The sequence below is a fragment of the Phoxinus phoxinus genome (assembly GCF_949152265.1).
Source record: "Phoxinus phoxinus genome assembly, chromosome: 21".
Classification (NCBI taxonomy): Eukaryota; Metazoa; Chordata; class Actinopteri; order Cypriniformes; family Leuciscidae; genus Phoxinus; species Phoxinus phoxinus.
Window position 1 is genome coordinate 22621179 of NC_136896.1, and position 22750 is coordinate 22643928.

Genomic DNA, 22750 nt, shown 5'->3' on the forward strand with positions numbered 1-22750 from the left:
TCTTTATTCTACTGCTTCAATAAATAAATAAATATTTATTTTTCATTCAGAATCTGTGGTGCAAATGATAATGTAAAGCGCCACTGAATCTGCATATATGCAAACATCATAACAATGTCTGGTTCATTCATCTGTGAGCTGCATTTTCAACTCTTGAACATTGAGTTAATTCTCCATTCATTCTTTGATTAAGCAACTGATCACTTTAAAACAAAGAGAGGCTTTTGTTCTGCATGTTTTTTTAGACTTTAATTAAATACCCCTGACTATTTTAATGTAAGCAAAGTTTGTTTGTTCTGCTTGTCTTCATCAGTTCTCTTGACACAAAAGTTGATGCAAGCTGGCAAACTGTGCAATAAAGTCTTAATGTTCTCATTTATATTACAAATGGTCCCTCAAAAGTCTTGTGATTGCAATCTGATGCTACCGTTAATGTGTTTCCTGTTCTAATTATCCAGAATGCTTTGCAGAAGTGTGAACGACCTCAACAAATGAGACTCCAGCAAGGTCTTTCAACAAAGTGTCACTTAATCTATGCTGGGGGTTTTTCTGGTTGACCATCTTATCTTCTTTTTTCTTTCTTTCTTTTTTTAAGAATGTACTAAAGATCAAAAAAATATATAATTTGATTCATTGAGGGTGGTTGGCGCAGAACACGTTGATTTGCACTTAACAATGTAAAAAATCCTTCCTTCTGCCAAATCTCTCACAGTCGTTTGTACATTGATCTGAATTTGAGCAGTTGCCAGCATCTTTGAAAAGTCCTGGGAAATGTCCTAGTATTACGCTGTTTATTTATGGTTTACTGTCAACAATCTGAGCCGTGGCCAGTGAGAGCGAGGGAGTTTAACCTTTGAGCGTGGGCTTTTTAACATCCACTTGCACTTTCAGCATGGTTTCATAAGCCTGTTAAATCCTCTTGATTCAATCACCTCTCCCATATCAATCAGGAAGTGTGTTCTCACTTGTCATAAGGTGCAAACTGAAGACTAATATTAAAATGTCCTTGCGATATATCCTCAGATTGACACCAAGTTGTTTGCAAAAGAAAGAGAGGCAAATGTCAGGGAGAACACGAACATTGCCGTGCGGTCGATATAAGAGCCGCCATCTTGGCTCCCTGGCGCTTCCACTCAGATAAGAAGAACAGACGGTGTGCTGAATGCATCAATAGCAATCACAGGAGCCAAACTTACCGGTAACCATTTGAGAACACCCTGCACAGTGCTTGATAACGTCCATCTAAAGCTTCTTGAACACAGACTATCCATTAGGGTAACTTGAAAATAAGCCATTGACTTGAAACTTGAAAAAAGAAGATCACAAAAAGGATTGTTGACAAAGCCTCTTTAAAGGGGACCTATTATGCTTTTTGATTTTACCTTTTCTTTAGTGTGTTGTATAGCTGTTTGTGCATGTAAACAATCTGCAAAGTTACAAAGCACTAAGTTCATGTTAACTCTTTCCCAGCCATACAATGTAATAGTTTTTTTCCGTCATTTGTGACATAACGCTTCCCTGCCAATAAGTTATCTGGCAATCCATGTTTTCACTGTTATACAGCAGGGGCGCGCTGTTACGTATCTTCTGAAATAGTACGGCATCCCTGTACCAAGAAACAAGATCTGCGTAAACCAGAAGGAGCATATAGAAGATTGTTTACACACAAGCTAACATGATCATCAAACATTCAACAGCATATAAATCAAAATCGCCTAATGTTGCAGATGAAATGTCGAGCTCACAAATAGATGTTGATTGACTGTATCTACTTCATCTATGTTATAATCATTATTCTGAATCTAATCTGGAGGAAGGCCAAAAAAATGAACCCAAAATGAAAATTATGCCAAAATTTACTTAATGATACCTTCAAAAGTGCATCCATCCATCATACATGTAATCCATGTGGCTCCAGGGGGTTAAAAAACACCCTCTGAAGCGAAGCAATGCATTTTTGTAAGAAAAATATCCATATTTATAACTTTAAAATCTATACAGAAATCTCTGGCTTCTGGTAATAGCCGTACGTGAGTCTAGTTCGGCTGGAAGAGTGACATCTGACCCTACGCATAACTTATTGACAAACGCAGAAGTCCAGAGGATAGAGCAAAACAAAACACTGGTCACGAATTAAAAGTCAAAAATGATAATTTTTTTAGAGAAATGTCAGAGGAGCTTATGTTGAGAGCTTGCTCAGCCCTAATTGTTTTAACCGCAAGTTGTGGTTAAGCGAAAAGTGGAGGCGTGTTCTGGCGCAAATGTTCCCTGGTGCTATTTTGCAGTTTCAGAAAACAATTCGGATACAGACGAGGAAAAACCAAGTCTAAAGTCAGTGGCGCGTTATTCAGATGCTATTTTAAGGGCGCATGCTTGGCCATAATGTAGCGTGTGCACAACACACATACACTTTGCTTCTCTCATCTACACAATAGCTGATCCTATTTTTGCAAACCATACATAATTACAAGGAAAAATATTACCACACGAGGGAAATCATTGGGGTGTCCATGAAGATGTGAAAAAAATATGCATAAATCTAGCTTACACATTTACCCAAATTATTCAGGCGAATTGTAGTAATGACGGATAGAACCTGTTTGACCAATAGTGGGCAAGGCACATAGACAAAGTGGGTTGTCCGTCAAGAACCAGGAAATACAATTCTGAAGACTGCGAAATCAGCTTTACCATCATGTAAGTTGCATTCGACTATGGCAAATCCGCCATAATAATGGCAATCCGCCATGGAACAAGCGCACCTGCTCTTAAAGGGAATGTGATTTGACGCTCTGATTGGTTTATTTCATGTTAAGCCCAAACCACACCTATGAGTAATGTAGCTACTTCAGACCAACCCATTTTAGATTTGCGTCGGGCGCAAGAATCATTTCTCCCGCCCGAGATCCGCCCACAAAGTTACTTGCGTTTCGCATTTGATACTTGCGTTTCAGATCATTAAAATAGAGCCCTATATGAGTTAATCACTCCACCATAAATCATATTTTAAGGCTAATTCACACTGCACCGACGGACCCGACCAATCCGGACAATCGCCAGATTAAAGTACATCAGTTCTCAGACATTCCACAACCTGTTACTGCTAGTTATTTAATGTTACTGCTAGGACAAAACATCACTACATGAACTTCCAAAGGCAGAGTTATTTTTAACACTATTCCTCAGCAGTACAACCACAATTATTCTAAAAACTGATTTGAACTTTGCAGTTCAATGAAGGTGAGTGTAGTAGACATACAGTTTTTACTATGATGTAGAGAACACAGTTATAACATCAAATCTGAAATGTAAAATATGTATAATACAAAGATTTACCATTTTGAAACGTCCTGCGTGTTTGCCAAGGTGGTTTGGATCGATCAGCTTGATCTTCTTGACTGTCATTATCGAACGGAGGATTGAGCCGATATGGCATGGTAACCGCATTACATTTCCGACACATGTGGTTAACCAGACTGAGCAGACTGTAGTCGGCTGATCAGGTCAGACTGGGCTTTTTGGAAGTTGCGTTTTTAAAGAAAATAAGACAGAGCACTCAGACAGAGAGTGAAGACAGGAGCTGCAAAAATAAAAATTTGAATAGTAAATTATGTAAACATTTTCTAGTAGACCCCCTAAACATATTATGAGCATGTGAATGAGCATAATAGGGAACATTTGAGGCAAGTTGGTTCATTTGGAAGCCATCTTGGCAACAACCTCAGGGAGGTGAAACTGCTATTCAGCCGCTGGTAATCCACCTTCTATTCTGCCACTATTACAGCCACCATATTTAATGTTGTGGTGTCTCCCTTTTTTTTGTAATAGTAGTCGGTCTCCTTATCCTTATATTGTCTCTGTCATGGCTCACTTCAAAACAAAGCTTCTGTATAGCTAGCTTTATCGCTCCCCGAGGTATGAGTCTCACTGTGAAGACATTTGCTCAAAGCTCTTGTCCAAGCTGCCTTCAGCATAGTATGAGTCAGTCCATCCTTAACTAACCCCTCAACCATGTCAGAACACATGAGTTAGAACCCAGCATGAGGTTTTCATAGTTTCTGGGTGTGAAGCTTTTCCCCTGGCCATTACGCGTACATTTCCATCACAAGAGAGACATGAAACATTGTAATTTAGCCTCAGAATTGTTTTTGTCTTGGCTTCAATGGATTTAATTTGTAGTGATGACAAATACTGTAATCTAGAGGGCTTTTGTGCAAGCAGATAAATGCTTCTTTTAAGTTCCCTGTGTTTAGAAAGTAGAAGAAAAGGTAAAATGAGCAAAAGGCATTTGAATAGCATTGCCTTCGATAGTCATTATAACATGAGAAATGATTAAATTGATATGTGTGGGCTCAAATTTGCTTTTATTATTTTGCTTTATTGTCCTTGGCTGATGAGTCCTGTGGAGTGCCGTCAACAATATGAATGTCACTGAAGGGTGTTGAGGGAAATGCAGCAGCGAAACAAGAAAATCAGTTGCACTCAACACAGCAAACTGTCATCAACAAGCCTTGTTTGCTTGTTTTCTAAAAGCTGATTTCATGCCAACCAAACATGGTTTCTAAGTAGCACAGCAAATAAATTGACACGTTTGAGATATTTACATATGTGTGTCCAACCCAGGCTCGTTGTAAAAACATGCCTGTGGCAACATTTCTGCAAAACATTATGTTCCCTCTTGCACATTCCACAGCACTTTCAAAGAGAAATGTCCAGCGAGTGGCTCTAAAAGTGTGTTAATTTGTCTCTATAGTGTATTTTACAATATTTTATTGCGTTGGTTCTTGTATGTATCACAGCAGTTCAGAAATTAAGTGTCTGGTAAACAGTGCTAAAAAAAATATTAAAGAGGTTATATGATGTGGTTTCATGGTTTCCTTTTCTTTAGTGTGTTATATAGCTGTTCGTGCATGTAAAATATCTGCAAAGTTACCAAGCTCAAAGTCTTATACAAAAATATGTATTCTATCTAAAAGAGAAAGCAGATTCACACGTAGTTAAATAACCTCGATCGAATTCTCCTTCACCGACCTACGTCACTCGGTGGAAATATTTGCATAATGCCGCCCAAATACATATGCAAAGAAAGAAGGCGTGGCTTCAGTTGTCAGTAGTGATGTCACCGCCATGTTGTGAAGAGCCTGTGTGTTTCTATGCGAAAGCAAAAGCAGCTCTTTATTTGGCCTTCCGAAAGTGGACGCAATTGGGAATCAGTGGTTAGGATTTATTTACAACACTGTTCCAGAAAAGTACAACCCAAATGTTTGTGTGTGTGTGTGTGTGTGTGTGTGAAGCGCATTTTACGGATGACAGTTTCCTGAACCTCGTAGAGTACAAGACCGGCTGTGCAAAAATGCTATTTCTAAAAAAAATGGGGCAATTCCAACTTTGCTTGAGCAATCTGGCGCTTCTGAACCAGAGACTGTAGGCCTAAGCATGTATTTTTATTTGTTAAAGTATATGCTGTTGACTGTTCAAATGTGGAGTTTTTTGCAGTGTAGAGTAACGCACATTGTTTGTCATTCTTACGATCAAAAGTGCAGAGATGGATTTATGTTTACAAACATAATATCCACTGTTCTCCGCTTATAACTTGAGGTAAAAATATGACAAACATAGATGCAGTGTTCTAGTTCAAACTGGCCACTCAAGCAGAGCTGAAGCAACATGCGCTTTCCACTTTCTACACGCTTGTGTAATGTAAATGCATAAGAGTATCAGGTTCCGATCAATCGGCGTGGTCATCTGCATTTTCAGAATAGATCTAATATGGTAAAACTGACGACATTATAAACTGTCTTTATAATTGCTTTGGAAGCTGAAGCTTGCAATTAAGGGGTGTTACATTTCCGGCATACGCATGAGATGCTCGGCCAATCACAACGCACTGGGTCAGCAGACCAATCAGAGCACAAGATGCTTTTCAGAAGGAGGGGCTTTGTAAAAATCGACATAGAGGAGCTACAATAATGAACAGTATGTGGAAAATTGTGTATTTTTTAACATTAAAGCATGTTAACATATTGTACTACACCAAATACATCAAATAATGATCTTTGAAAGCAGCATATGACCCGTTTAATAATATATAAAAAATGTAATAATACATTTAAAAAATAGTGACCACTACACTGAACTCTACTCTAAACTTGAAGTCATAACATTGAATTGTGTGATAATCTTCCCCTTTAATAAAACATTGTGTGAAAATTAATAAAAGTTGTTGATGTTGTACTGTCACCCGTGTTAATTTCAGCTGGAGCCTATCTTGGTTTTGTCAGGTAACTAAACAAAATGTGCTTCATGTGGTAACATTTAAATTAAATGGTTTTAATCAAGTCAACATTGTCTTAATGTCACAAAATCAACTCTTTTATATTTACATATTTAGGATCGGTATCGCTTCAGAATGCATTGCATTGGCTAAACATTTGTGTCTTCATTTGCATAGTGAATATGTTTCTGGCTTCAGGGTTATGAGAGTATGGCTATGGTCACAGAATTACCAGCTTGACTAATAAACATGTCACTTAACTGCATGTACTGTAAAATGGCAGGTTTGAATACATAATCCGGCAAAATGACCCATATCCAACAGAAGCAGACCATTAGGGATGCACAGCATTGCTTTTGAATTATGTTTTGTTTGTCAATGAACAGTTCATTTTCACTCCCAGGAATACATGAAAAAGAAGAAAAATATGTTTTTTTGGTGCTTTTTCACAGCTCAGTGTGTTGTTCCATTATCTATGACATGAGATTCAGCCAGGGTCCAAATTGAGAATACTTTTGCCATAAATATTTGATAAAGTGAAACTGAACTATTTTGAAGCCCAGTCTCAAGAAAATCAAAATGCCTATGGCAACATCTTTTGCAACATTACATTACGTTGTTTCGGGCACGTTTCACAGCCGTTTCAATGTGAAATGTCCAGTGAGTGGCACTAAGAGCATGTGCAATTTTCTCTGAAATAGACTTTCAACATTTCATTACATTGCTTCTTGTACATATCGTGGCACTTCAGAAATGAAATGTTAACAAATCCTACCCTAACTTAGTATAAGCAACCACGTTTTGAGGTATTTTGGTGTTAATTTACACGACAACAGCGTTTTGGGGGCATAAATAAAGGCAAACTTTTGTTTGCTTCCACAAGGCTTTACAACTTGTTTCACATTTTACTACTGTAAATATATAAAACATTTATTTTTATGAGTGAATGCAGCACAATCACGATCATAAATGGCCAACTTCATAGTTGTCTCAGCCAAATGTTGTCCTATCCTAACAAACCATCCATCAATGGAAAGCTTATTTATTCAGATTTCAGATTATGTATAACAAATTGTATTGCATTTAAAAAAAAAATTGACCCATGTGACTGGTTTTGTGGTCCAGGGTCACATATACTTAAATTAATCAAGTAACAAAATATTGTATAAGTATACTTGGCTTATACCAGAAACGTCTAAGAACCAGCTTAACTAAACGGGGCCAATTATAGTGTGAGGCAGCAATCACATAAAAGCACCGATGGGAGTAAAAAGTCCTGCAGGTGATCCACTCAATGCACAAATTATAGAACACAGACATAGCAGCTAATTTCCATTAAGACCAACACAATCTACCAAGAGCTGCGCAAACAAGCAGAGCCGTGGATATTCAGGTGTGGGTGATCTATTACCAACAAATGCGCAGCAAATTAAAAATGGCGTGGCTTGGCAATATATATTTTCGGATAAAGTCTTCCTCTGGCATTCTAAATGAACGAACATGAGTGGAGAAAATCTCTCCCATCTATGACACGCTCTGTTCTCTGCGGTGCCTCCTCCTAGCAGCAACTATCATAGCTTTGTCAAGCACAAAATTGGTTAATACATCCTTTTTTGGGGCGTTTTAAACAATGGCGCAAATACCAGTAAAAGTAAATTGACTATGGCTAACCGTAGTAAATTATGTTGCATTTTATTTAAACACTCTAAATACTCACCCTCCCATAAATGTTGCGTCTTTTGTGTCTTTAGAACCCAGGAACCCAGGTAAAAATCCCTGTCAAATCCTGACAGTAGTTTTTAATGCCAAAAGAGGGCTTGCGCTGGTGTTAATCGGGCCCTAAGTATACTTAATCTTTTGATCAAGATAGTATACTTAAGTTTTCTAAATATCCTTAGCTTTTAAGTTTACTCTTTTGATAGAATACCCTATTGGATTTCCCCCCACCCCCCACCCCCCACATATACTGGAATGCTACCTCAAATAAACCAATATGTTTTGCATACTATCATATAATCTTACATGTTCAAATTTATAGTAACAGCCGTAGTCAGCTTTGGAGTGGAATAGCTTCAGTAAATAGTACATGGATCACACTGAACCTGATCTTTTTGTACACTGTGCTATTAACCCACACAGAACATTTGTTTAATTTTACTGACAATTCTTCTGAGGTAGTCTACAAGCAAGCCATTACAGGAATAATTTTAAATCTCATCATAACATCAAGTCGAATAGCCAATGAAGCAAGCTTCTTTCGGAAGTTAAAGTATACAAATACATATCTAAATATAAACTCTTTCACCTGCTGTTGGGCACAGTAACGCATCTGGCCACTCTACAAAAGCCTAGTATCAATTACGCTCTGATGACAATGCCACATGTTAGGTGTTTGAGAGGAAGTGAGATCATTGAGCTGTAGGAGAACAGCCCACATGGCAGCACAACCGCGATTGGTGAAGAGCTCTTTGTTTGGCAGGCTTAGCGTGGGACTGTCATCAGCTGTCTATCTACACTGCAATAACAACAAATGTGTTAATTAAATGTGCTCTGCTGTATACTTCACACAGATGGACAACAGACACATTATGAGTGTGAGGAGAGAGAGAACTCATAAAAGAGAGAGAAAGAGAGAAAAATAATGGAATTCCCACTTTACAATTTTACAGAACCTTTTTTCTTTTCAAAAGTTTAGGCCTGATTTTAGCTTACATACTGTCGTCTCTGTTGGTTTCAAAACATGTCTCGGTTAAATTGTCATTTTCTGCTCATCCGGCATTTTGCAACAACACAACTTTGTTTCTGCAGCGACTTACAGCATGTTTCCTTTAAAAACATCTGACTTCTACGTGGCGTGAGAAAGTCACATAAACCACGTGGAATCCGATCAGAGCAAATCAGATTGAATCGGATTTCCAGAAATGAGATTTGAATTGCATATGAACGTAGATCGAAACAGATTTGTAACAATAGCATTTAATGTTATTTTCTTGCCATTCACACTTGCTAAATCTGATCGGATTTCAATCATATTTACAGTCTGAATGAGGCTATAGTATGAAAGTTGTATGAGAGCTGCAACACGCTGCAAAATAGCACAGACAATAACAGAAATCTTTCAAAGGAAACTGAACAAGAGACGAACATGGCTGGCACATGCACATTGTTCAATGTCAGTGAGTTTTATTTGTTTATTTTAACATCCTGATTGTATGTGTGTTTGCAGTGCGTTTCTGTATTTAGTTGCGTTGTGAGTATTTGCAGCAAATGTGTTGTCAAACTAATAATTTCTATTTGCATGTATTTTCATCAGTTGCAGTGAATTGAGCTCTCTAGGCCACCGTATAATTGTGACTTTTTTGCATTTCTGATTTTTTTCTTCACAATTGCGAGTTTACATCTTGCAATTTTTGACTTTTTCCCCTTGATAGATATAGATATAAACTCAGAAAGGCTAGAAAAAAAGAAACGAAAAAGAAAAAAGCTTCCATAGCCAAGTAAGGGACTCCAGAAATCCGCTTGCTCTTTGTTTACATAAACCACACAATAACCATTATGTTTAGAGAAGAGTGAGATTCCTTTCTTCATGTGCCATCATCAGGACTATAGGACTAAAACACAGTTTCCCTTGAATGTCTCGGGCGCAAAGACTGACAAAACAGTGCAAATGCAGGGAGGCATGAGACAAAGGTCTAATCTTTGAGGTGCTGTCAGAAAAGCAGACAGAATGTGGCAATGCTATTAATGTGGTTGTCCACTGTAAAAGTGTTTTCTTTTTCTTTTTCTATGCATATGTAGAATTCCACAGTGAGGTTTTTCGCTTTCAGAACATGGTTCTGTTCAAGCACATCAAAAGCTGATCAACAGGTTTAAAAAACATTCGGTTTATTAAGTTGTACGGACTGTCTAATCCATATTGAATGTACACTGATTTGGCAAGAGACAGAAAACACAAGTTCTAATTTGACCAGCTGGTTGCTATGCAACAATATTAGTCCTGAAGTAATATTAGTCACTGTTTTTTTTTTCTGTTTTTTTTTCTAAAGTCGTTTCAAAGCATCAGACCTTTTAGAGCTATCTAAATGAAGCAAATAAAGCAAGCAAATATGATATCCTCAAGCACAATAGTATGTTTCGGTTTGTCTGAAATAAACAATTCACTTTTATAGGATAATTCTGATGGATATACTTCGGGACAGAAAGTTGAAAAATGTCTTTCTATGGTTTTGTCCTCGCAACGTTTTGTGGAGGTTGCTGCCCCGTATTTTAATTAGCTACTATCGAGCTGCATGCAGGTCTGTTATCGTGGTAGTATTGATTTCAGAATTACACTGCACACAAGTGGACGGTTCTTGGTCAGAATAAGCCACAATGCGAATCTGATGTTATGCAGATTGTGAAAAGTCTGGCTCCTTAAGTTGTGCCATAAACATCTGTATGGCTTTACAACAGCCGGCTTTAGATTATACATCACAACAGATTATACATCATCTAAAAACGGAAAAAAATAAGCTTTCAATTGATGTATGGTTTGTTAGGATAGGGCAATATTTGGCCGAGATACAATTATTTGAAAATCTGGAATCTGAGGGTGCCAAAAAAATCGAAACATTGAGAAAATCGGCTTTAAAGTTGTCCATTTATGTTCGCGATTGTGCTGCATTCACTCACAAAAATAAATATGGAAATGTACAAAATATCTTCATGGAACGTGATCTTTACTTAATATCCTAATGGTTTTTGGCATAAAAGAAAAATCAATAATTTTGACCCATACTGTGGCTATTGCCACAAATATACCCGTGCGACTTGTGACTGGTTTTGTGATCCAGGGTCACAAATAAAATGTTTCATTTAATTTTAGACTTGTTGGACTCTCTCTTCTGAAATTAAATGCTAAAAAAATGGTTTGTAATAGAAAATGGGTCTTAGGTTTGGATGCTGAGCTCCAAATGAATAGACCAAACAATGGAGCCATGGCATATTGAATCCGATTTTTTTTTTTCTCTCTCTCATTTTGGTTTGCTTGTACCCTGCTGCTCGCAGACAGAGAGGGGAAGGACATTCATTCTTTGTCTGATCTCGCCCTTTTATTACAAATAAATAAATACTACAAAGAACTAAATCGAGGTTTTGAGACTGAATGTCATGATCTGCAGAATTCAACTGAAAACGTCCCCTCTGGCCTCGATGGCTTTACTTTTTAGCCATCATCTGAACAAAAGTTCATTGAAACATATTGTACGTCTCTGTTGATAGTTTCAAAGAAAAAAAATCCCTACCAAATTGAGCAATGCTGATTTAATACAGAACTGGGTTCAGCTAGAGTAGCCGTGTAATAAAACAACAACAATGAGTGATATGCAAATTGGCAATACAAATAGCATCTAAGATAGCTGAATTGTTTTTGTCTTGCCAAGTTTTCTTCTTCTTTTTTCTTTTCTTTTTTGCTTCATACCAAACAAGATTTAGCAACAAGCCCATTACAGCAGTGTGTGTTCTGTCCTCTGAACTGTGAAATAAAATGGATTCAGTTCACAAGCAAAGTCCTGGGATGAAAAATTAAACATTTACCATAGCAACACGCTTCATTTGGTCTCCAAAAAGGGTCTGCTGGGACTCGTGATGACGTAGAAAAAAGAAAAGAAAAGAAAAAAACACTCAAGGCTTGTAATTTCATTTATTTCCTTTAATCTGCAAATGGATTTTTTTTATTTTCTTTTTGCAGCACAGGAAAAAAAACTAAACGTGGTAGAAATTGTGATTTGTAATGCATCATTTTCAGAACATAAAAAACGAGTTGTCGGGCAGAAATGTGGTCTTGCTTGATTATGGTTTGACTTAAAGTTGGGTCAATTATTTTGTTGCAGAGACCAAACCACAACAATATGCTCTAATTTGAATGATATGTAATTATGCAAAGGACAATTATTTGCATAGTTATTTGAGGAATGCATGATAAGATATGAGGCAGTTCAAACATGTGTCAAATTGGAGGGTCTTTTTAATCATACTGGATGGCCCTTTTAATCACATTAATCAGCCAGGCCAATACAGCAAGTGGTTTTGGTTTATTATGGCTGGCGAGCCAATATCGTTTTCTATGAAGCAAAATAAAATTCTGGAAAAACATTCAATGATATATACAATTACCTTAAAAGAAAAGCAGAAACACAGCCGCATTTCAAGCCTTTGTTTCAGGCACTTGCCATTTTATGTTAATCCAGTTTAATTTGAGCAATCAAACACACTTTATGAGTATTGATCAAGTATTACGTTTAAAGTCCTTACCATGAGATTAAATAAGTGATTTCTGAGATTTATTTTATACTTATAATAAGCTCATGATAATTGACCACCATTTTGTTTCTCTATTGCAAGTCGCTTTGGACAAAAGCGTGCGCTAAATGCATACATGTAAGTTTAATAACAGTGAAATATGTTGTAAATAAGTCTGTCAATATTAACACTTTTTGATGAATTAAATAACGCTGTTTATATACAGTACATGCATTATACTTTTCATTCTGTGTTGTGTGACTTAAAAACTGAATGGAATATTCAGCTGATTGAAACGGATCAGAGACAGCATTGTGATTCTGTCAGAGTTTGTGTTAATCACGTTTATTGTTTGCGTTTCTGTTTTTATTCAGTTTTATTGTATTATTCTAATTGTCATTGCTGCTTGTTAATTTAGTTCTGATCTCCCTGCTGTTTAGTTTCTATGGTAACTGATTAGAGTCCTCAGTTCAGGTGTGTCTTGTTAATTAACTTGTTAGTCTCTGCATACGTACTTACAATATAGCCTTCAGTTTCTGTCAGTTGTTTGTCATGCTAAGTTGGTCTGCTATTGTGTTCTCCTGTGATTATTTTCTGTTCATGGATTCAATTGTATCTTCCTTGGACTCTTGCCTTTGTGAGTGGGCTCAACACAGCAGTACTGTGACAGTTTCTCTGTAAATGGAGATAGACCTTCTTCACTCTGGTGAAATTTAATTATTGTCAAACTCAACATGTGAAATATCACCCACTGTCATTCATAGAAATGTTAATGTAAAACACCAGCAGAGGACTAATGTGCTGGCTATGGTTGTGGAAAAAAATCGTCTTTACACGTAAATGTTCCTCCATAAAATGTAGGGGAAGTTACTGTGAATTAATGCTGGTTTACATTTCCTGTACTAGTTTAAGAAATACAAAATCTATTTGTTGTGTGAAAAACATGTATTAAAGTATGTGAATTTTGCATTTTGCAGCACATTTCCACAAAATGTATTCATTTAGAAAGCCAAAGCACTGCAAACCTGCCCTATGCACATGCCTTTCACGTGATTTCTATCAGTCTCCCTCTTCTTCTTTTTTTTACAGTAATGCTAAAATCATTCATATGCATGCCATTGTTCTCTTTGTATGTTTGACTATTCATTATGAGGGTGTATGTAGTGCACACAATAGCTCCAACACCTCATATATACAGACACTATGAATCTAAATTGCTTTCCATGATAATAACTAATAATGTTTCAAATTATCAGTTTAATGAGAAAAATACTGTCAACCAATTATAGGCTTTTCCTCTCTGTAATATTAACACAATCATGTCATATTGCCTCATGTAGACAGACTTTTAAAATGCCCCTTTTGGTTTTTCGAATGTTTCCTTTCATGCAGTGTGTAATATAGCTGTTTGTGAATGTAAAAGTTGTAAAGTCTAAAATGCACATTAAATAGTTCTATAAAAGTTATTGTCTCCCAAAAGAAAGAATCGACTCAGAACCGCCTTAACGAGTCTTTTGTATTTCGAATCTCACTGCGTGACAGTTCTACGTCACTAGAAAATATATTTGGATAATTCCCGCCTATGTTGTACGTTGTCCGCCCACAAACACGTCATTTTACTGACGGCTGCTTCTCAAATCTCGGAGTTCAACGCGGGATTCGCAAAATGCCAGCTCTTGAAAGATAGGACAGTCCCCAGTTTATTTGGAACAACTTTCAACCTGTAAGTATGATTAATTATTGATGTATATATTTTCTACCGGTATTTCAAAATACGTAGTTTTGTGTTTTTTATTGTGTACGTTTCCGGCTAATCGGCTTACTCATGTCATTATTGTCTTACTGAAATAGTTCTGCAAATCAGCTGTGGGCCACTATTACCTAAAAATGTTTACTAATGCAGATAGCCTGTCGTTCTTGCTACTTTAAGTAAAGATAAAGGATGGATCAAGATTTGTTTTGCTAACTTTAATGTTAGGCTACACCAGTCATTCACTTTACTGCTCGGATAACGTTGTTGATACAGTAGTTAATACAGTTCCCGCATGTACACCACAATAAATTAGAAACATACATATCGGTTTGTTGATGGACATACACTTGTTTATGCTGATGGTGAGGAATTACAGTTCCAACATCTCATAATGTACCTCAAAATGAGTAGTGTATCAGTGAGAAACGTCCGGCTCGTGTCGTCCTTGCGATGGAGGTTCGGGTTGGATAGTTCTTCCAATGTTTCATCATCGGACTCGCGCTCGGATTGATCTGGTAAAATCGACTCCATCGTTACTGTCTTTACAATCGCTGAGCTTTAGGAAGCATGAGCTGAAGTTAATGCTAATGCTAATGGACATTTTGCTTCCGACATGCGCTGTAAGCGGTTGACCAGTCACAACAGGTAATCTGGCCAATCAGAGCAGAGTAGGCTCACGGAAAGGAGGGATTTAGAGAGATTGATTCATTCAACGAGTCGTTTGAGAATCATTGAAAAATGTGGTGATGTACAATGTAAATGATGAGAGGATAAACGTTTTTTGACCCGATGCATGTAAACCTGTTTGTAGGAGACCTCCAAAACAAAACCAGGAGCCTTTAAAATAGCATAATAGGGGCACTTTCACTAATTAGAATTATTTCCAAAAGCAATGTATGGCTCTTACTCAAAGGCGCTCATTGTGCTCTCACTTCAGGAAGTTGCATAAAGCCAGGCAATCAAATTAGAGTTTCCCAGATCTGTTGCAGGGTTCTGCACAGTATGAACTACATGGTCAGTGAACATACAGCCGTGACTGTGACTATTTTTTCAGTATAATGATTGATTCCCAACACAATTTGAAGTTCCTTTCAAATCACGTCAATACTCATGTGACACTTTGAGCATTGCTGATAGAGAAGTCCTATCTTGTTATGATTTCGCAACAGAACAACGCCGCCAACAAAATACAAATTAAAAAGTCAGTGGCCAAAAAGGTCAAAGTTGTGTGTGACCTGAGGGTAACAATATACAGTAGCTTAGCACTTCTTTCTATACAGTCAAACTGATGCTATTTTTAACAACAAAACAAGCCTCTGAAGAAGATAACGGCTAATTCTTTTCCCTCTTCTCACATGAGAAAGGCAGATGCCTCTGAATCAGAGTGAAACATGGCGATTCCATTTTCATCATGTTAGACACTTCTGCTTTCATCCACGTTGGGCCGTGATCATCAATCTCTCCTCGACAAGAGCCCCTCTGCCTAATGAATGCTGATGCTGAATTGATTTGTGGATGGGATGAGTTAATTTTAGATCTCCGTCAGGGTTCCTCATAATCCTGATGGCCCCACAAGTGCCTTGGATGGCCGAGGATACATCACTTCCTGTCTCTGATGATCTGCTCCCATGAGAGGCAAAATGAGATGGACTGGGCGTCCTCTTCACTGGAAACATGTCTGAACTCTTCGTCATTTAGAGTACCATAAATCCAGCATGTTAATATGCCCTTTCTATTACACAATCCTAGGTAATTTCCCATCTTCACATACACTTCAATATACATTGCACCTATCCACCTTATTTTGCAATCCAAAAGTGAGCTATTTTCTGCGTGAGAGACTGTGTGAGACCATTAATCAGCCACTATAGGTAAATAACTAAAAGAATAAGTGCAGTAAACTGTAAAACCATTTACACTACCAACCAGTGTGTTTATTATTAAGATGATGCATTACAATTATATGATACTAAATACCAGTTTGCAATATCAAGCAGCAAGCGTGTGCTGTTTTGTTCTGCTATAAATAACTGCAAGCAATTGACATCAGTTTCAAATGTCTGCACCTGCTTTTATGTTAAAAATAAGGCGGATAGATGGCTCCTTACCACATTGTAATGCTGCATTGTGTACCTTCTCTGCCATTAGTGGCACCAAACAGAACTGCATACATGTAACAAAATGTGTAATGAGAAAATGTGCAACACTCCACTGTTGGAGCTAGTTTTTCTATATCAGGCCACTAATGCAAAACGAATAATTTTGCCATGTTATTACCAGACACACTACAGTCTGCTGCTTAATTTTTATGCAGGTAAATATATAGCATAGTGGAGTCATCCTATTGGATAGCAGGTATTGTAAAACAACAAATCATAAAATGCCTGAATTGGCTTCATTTTATGATGAGTTCCTTTGAGCTGCATAAATATTACCGGTAAGGGTGACGTCATTGCTTTCATTGCTGAAAATAGGATAAACTGGAAAGTTAATTCACTTTTTTTTTTTTTTTTTTTTTTTTTTTCACACAGATCCATTGAATGGCCATGGGCAAAAAAATGCATTGGTGTATGCGAATATTTCTTTGGCCATCTGGGAGAAAGCTGCTTTACATAGATGTCCCATATAACCTTAATTGTCTCTTAAGGTATCTGGGTGATATTTTAGGTCTTTGACAAGTGAGAAAAGGGAATTAATAAAATGTATTTATGTATTAAATGTATGTCATTATGGTACCTAAATTAAGTATAATTTACAGGTGAATAAAATTAAGTTCAGCTCCAGAATTGGGAACCATTGCATTATATACCACTTATATCATTTATTTTCAGGCATCATGAGAACAACGTTATACTTGGTATTAACGTGACATGGACATCTATGGCAAGAGCTCTTTTCAGTCGCTGCTTTCTTTTCCTCGAGATAATTTTCTTTTTTCCCTTTGAAATCCGCTGTAAAAGTATGAAAAAGGACAACATATACTGCACATTTGTGGTCTGTTCACCCGTATTTAATTACGATATATATTACATTAATTATTCACTGGAATGCAAAAAGAATCTCTCCTTATTCTCCTCAAATCCTCACGTCTCTTTCCAGGTTTGTTTTGACATGAAATTCAATTTATAATCTGTCAAAATGACGGAAATCACTTTGAAATAGTATCACGTAATGCTGAAGTTAATGAACATTTTTGATTAAGGCAACTTAAGTTACATAATACATAGTGATAACCAAAGACTCACGCTTTTGGGGTTATTTGGTCTGTTGAAAGTACCTTGTGGATGCTTTTACACTTTTAAATTTCCTTTTAATGTTTGATAGTTGAAGGGTGAGTATATTAATGTCATCTCATTGTGACACTTTAACGTATTGCGTTCATAGAGCAAGCCTTTCACTGATTGTTTGCAGCTTAACAGAAGTTACACCCATAATTCGCGCAAAAGCGTCATGAGGCGTAGGTATAAGGTGGATAGGCGCCCCATCAAATCACAACTGACTCAATCCTGTACTCAAATCTGATTGATGTACTCAGCAAGAACGTGGAAGAGGCTGGCAAAAAAAAAAAAATGCTTTAAAACCAAGGGCGTTATTTAAAATATTTAGTCAAAAGCCACAAGTACAAATTGAGTTTAGAAGAGCGAAAGATGATTTCAGAGGGAAGAAAATGGATGTTGATTCTCATATATTCAGCTAAAGAAATTCAGCTTCCAACACCATGCTCTCTTGTCTCACATTTTGTCCTGTTTTGGTGCATTTTATTTTATTGTATTTGTTTTAATTAGAACAAGAGTTCAGTTGTGATTCACACTCAAAATTCTAAATCTTTTTTTTTTATTTAACACATGGAGGAAAACACAAACATTTCAGCTCTAATGACTTTCTAAGTGTGTGAAAGTGAAGACACTTAAGAAGGCCTAAGAGAAATGTTGTTCTCATGTGTTAAATACAATTAAAGACTTTGCATTTTGAGTGTGAATCACAATAGAACTCTTACTGTGCGTTCACACCGGACGCGAATAGCGCGTCAAATTCGCGCCTGCCGCGTCTAGTTTGACGCTTGATCACTTTGTGTCCATTCGCGCGTCAAGAGCGAAATGAACGCGCGTAAAAACAAATTTGAGGCGAAATTTACGCGCGTCAGAGGCGAAAGTTTCAAAAGTTTCGAAACCCATTGACTGCCATCTTTTTACAAGATGTGTGATCTTGATAGATCATTTATCGAGAGAGTCACCGCTCTGTACTTGCTCTGGAGAGCAGAACAGCGGCGTAGGGGGATCATCGTCGCCGTATTTGGGTCCACCAGACCCTTCGGAGGCGATCCCAGTTTGGCGAGTTTCACCATTTGCTCCAGGAGCTGCGCCTGGATGACGGCCGCTTTCAGCGGTACTTCCGCCTGTCTCGCACACAGTTTGATGACCTGCTGTCCCGCATCGGAGCGAGGATCACCCTCCAGGACACCAACTACAGGCGATCTATCCCAGCTGCGGAGCGCCTGTCCATCTGTCTTCGGTTAGTAAATGTATGATACTTTAAATACAGTATATTCAATATGCTAATATGCTGTATGCTATCAATGTTCTTTAAAAACTGTGGTAACGTTAGGCTACGGATACCACTGTTGGTGCTCTTTCTAGTGATACTCAGTTAACTATAACCTAACGTTAGACATAACCTAGAAATTAAAATATTATCTTGGCAGACGTAATACTGTCATGTTTTTCTGTAAACACAGTGATCTTTCTAGTGATACTGAGTTAACTGCTAACGTTATAACCTAGACATTAAAATATTCTCTTGGCAGACGTGATACTGTCATTGTGACATCCTAAAATATGTCAATTTGTGGTTCTGGGTGAAATGTATTTGATTTTATTTGCTCATTTTAATAGAGCATTATTTGGGTCTGAGAGATCGGGACTTTTATTTTAAAAAGTGAACTGAGGACTGTGACGGAGGAGCTGTAACGTCATTGCGCCGGCGCCCTCACAGTTGCTGGAGATTATGTGCGACGCATAGGCTACACGTTTGCTTCTGTCTCTTAAATTTTTCCTGTTTTCACAGGTATACCTTTCGCAACAACTAAACAATATGCATATGAGTTATGTGAGATCTTTGTGTATGTTCATGGTGTAATATTTTGTGCATAAATGTTCTGGTTGGTGAAAATAGTGAATGTGTGTAGATTGTCCGCCATTTTGTGGACGCTGTGATATTTATGTTACTCGTGTAATGCATTATATTCAATTCATACAGGCTCCAGTTACCAGGTATAGCGTTCATTTATTAGTTAACTTGTATTAAATTTGTGTATTGGTTGATTAGAGTTCATGTGTATAAATATCCATGTATTTCTCCAGCCAAATGTTTCAAACAGCCATTTCAGTGCAAACGCATGTAAGTTAATAACGTTACTGTTCTATTTCCTGGCAATTCAGAGGTAACAAACTAATGCTAATGTAACATGATGGCAGTGCTGATTTTAAAATCAGTAACTATAATGTTTACGTATGGGTTACATATATTTCTCGAGTTTCTAGGCCTTACATGTTTAGTCATGTGTTGATTTTATATAAAATACCCTTTGGCTCATTCTGAGTAGATTTAAAGGAGCCATGTGAAAAGCTATAATGTATAATTTTGTGTGGAGAAAAAAAAGGAAAATGTAAATGTGAAATGTGCATTGTTGTGATAATAGAGAAAATCAAAGAATGACACTTATGCACTAATTAGAAAAAAAATACTTTATTTGAAAACAATGTGGAAAAAAACCCAATTAAATAGACTGTTGCTGGAGATTACGTGCGACGCACACACGTTTGCTTCCGTCTCTTCAATTTTCCCTGTTTTCACAGGACTTTCTAATCTGTAAACAAGGTTTTCTGCATGGGGCCTGCAACATCATGTTGTTCTGTATATTGATCTTTCTAGTGATACTGACTGAGTTAACTGCTATAACCTAGAAATTAACCTAGAAATTAAATATCTCTATCTGTAAGCAATAGTGCTTGATTATTGGCATTTTAATATACCATAAAGCATTTAATAGTATACTTGTTGAATATGAAACTACAAGTGTACTTGTAATAATATTTATAACAATGTTTTCTAGGTTTCTTGCCACTGGGGACTCATTCAGGACGATAGCGTCCAGCTACAGGGTTGGTGTCTCCACAGTGTGCCAGATCGTTGCCCAGGTAGTGACTGCCATCTGGGACTGCCTTGTGGAGGGCTACATGGCTGTGCCCACCACCGATGACTGGAGGTCCATCGCAGAGGGGTTTCAGGAGCGGTGGAACTTCCCTCTGTGCGTTGGAGTGGTGGATGGGAAGCATGTGGTGATAAAGGCACCCCCCAACTCAGGATCCCAGTTCCACAACTACAAGGGAATGTTCTCCATCGTTCTACTTGCAGTTTACACAACATGCATATGTATTAAGTTTAAACTCTGAGTCACTAACCTTTTCAAAATTACAGGTTTTCCATGTTTGTATACAAGTTTTTTTTTTTTTTTCAATAAATAAATGGAGCCAGCCTCCAAAAGTAATTAACCTTTTTTTGTTGTTGTTGTTGGTTGTCTACATTTGTGGCAAAAATGTCTTTTTAAACATCATCACTGCGTAAGAGACACTCTGAATCAAATGAGATTTTATAAAATGATTTATTCTTGCAAGAAGTTCCCCGTCAGCCGTCACCACACAGAAGTTACACTGTGAAGTGAGTGAGACCCAGAAGTGGAGGGCTGCGCACATTTTATACCCATTTCAAGATCTTCAGTTGCTCTTCCTAGTAGTTTTCCACAGACCAAGGACTCATTACTGCTAGCTTCAATTTATCACTAGTTGACCCTTAAGCCCCCACCCAAACTAGATGACCTCTGACCTCTGCCCAGCCGTTCTCAGTGTCTCGCTCCTTCACTTCAGGTGTATAAACATACATTCATTTCATAAACAGAATCTTCTCTCACTACAAGTGAGAGACACACATGTGACATTCTTTAAATCATCTATATTTTACTAAAGAGCAATGAATATCATAAAATTGCCATCACACATTACAATGATGTTTCATATAATCTATATTTAGATATGGAATAAATAGCATTAAATACAAAATGAATACGTCTCGTATATTAAAAAAACAAGTTATGTGATAAAATATTAGCTTTGTTGTGCATAGAACCACACCAGGCATTTAAACAGATTGTAAAATAATTTATTAAGGAAAATTGTAAAAGAAATAGTAAGAACAGAAAAAAAAATTAGAGACAGGATTAAAAAGGGGCTGGGGAGACAGGAGAAGGAGATATGGTTCAAAATCAAAATCTCTGATATGGTTCTGTCAAGAAAATATTAAATATTAATACGACACATTGGTAACAATACTCAGATTACATTTCTTGATCTGTAAACATAACATATAATATGCCTTGTAATGTGTCTTTATTGGAAACACACCTGTCACTGTCTCCCCTGATTGTTCTTTGGGGTGTCCCTGGTCCTGGAGGTGGTTGTCCTCTCCGATCCAGGCCTCGACCAGGCGCGAATTTTCGCAGAAGTTCAGATTTTTCAACTCGGGCGGCAGACGCGAATTCGCGTCAAACGCGTGAATGCACAAAAAGCACTACATAAATCATTCGCGCGTAACGCGCCAGACGCTCAATTTGCGCCATTCGCGCGAACTTGACGCGCTATTCGAGTCCAGTGTGAACACAGCATTAACGCGCCAGCCGCTCAATTCGCGCCATTCGCGCGACCTTGACGCGCGAATGAGGCGTATTCGCGTCTACCGCGCCGCACTCTACGCCTCATTCTCGCCGCAGGAATTTTTTACGCGCGTAACGCGTCTTTGCATTGACTTAACATTGAAATCGCTCGCGCCTGACGCGCTATTCGCGTCCGGTGTGAACGCAGCATTAAAGTCCATGTGAACCAGAAGTAGCAACTGATTTTACTTAAGTGCTGTGAAGTATTGTTCCACCCTAATGCCCTATATGAGGGTATGGGGCGATTTCTGATTCAGCCAAGGTCCCTTTAAGGCAAGTCATTTCACTCAGTGGCCATCTTTGAAACGCCACTCGGGCAGCTATTCCAGTCTCGCAAGTGCAGCTCCTATCTCTTTGGATGAGGAAACATCAATTTCTCTAAAGCTGTTTACCAAGCTTAAGATTATATTTCATATTTGAAATCACAATTGAAATCTGACAACAACTGCCTCATAAATTTTGTTTATAAATGCTAAAATCATGAAAAAATAAAGCATTTTTCAGGCTAGGCCAGCATGAAAGCAGTCCTAAGTGTCCGTCTAAGAATATTGACTGTTTCTATAGCAACCAGAGCTTCTAATAGCAGCTGCAGTGATGCAATGAATTTGCCAATTGGTGATTGGCTATTTTATTTCGAAGGCAGGACTAATTGCATGTTGCACTTTCTCCCATTCATTGT

The 22750-nt window shown here is 37.6% G+C and overlaps 1 protein-coding gene and 1 long non-coding RNA gene across 2 annotated transcripts in view; one reads left to right on the top strand and one right to left on the bottom strand.

The window, feature by feature from the left end:
- The window catches only part of grid1b (glutamate receptor, ionotropic, delta 1b), a 434864-nt gene that overhangs the window by 286205 nt on the left and 125909 nt on the right, over positions 1-22750 (bottom strand). The window lies entirely within an intron of this gene.
- On the top strand, positions 18897-21938 carry LOC306989108. The gene is made up of 2 exons (XR_013795581.1): positions 18897-19370; positions 20419-21938. It is a non-coding gene; the product is annotated as an uncharacterized lncRNA (long non-coding RNA).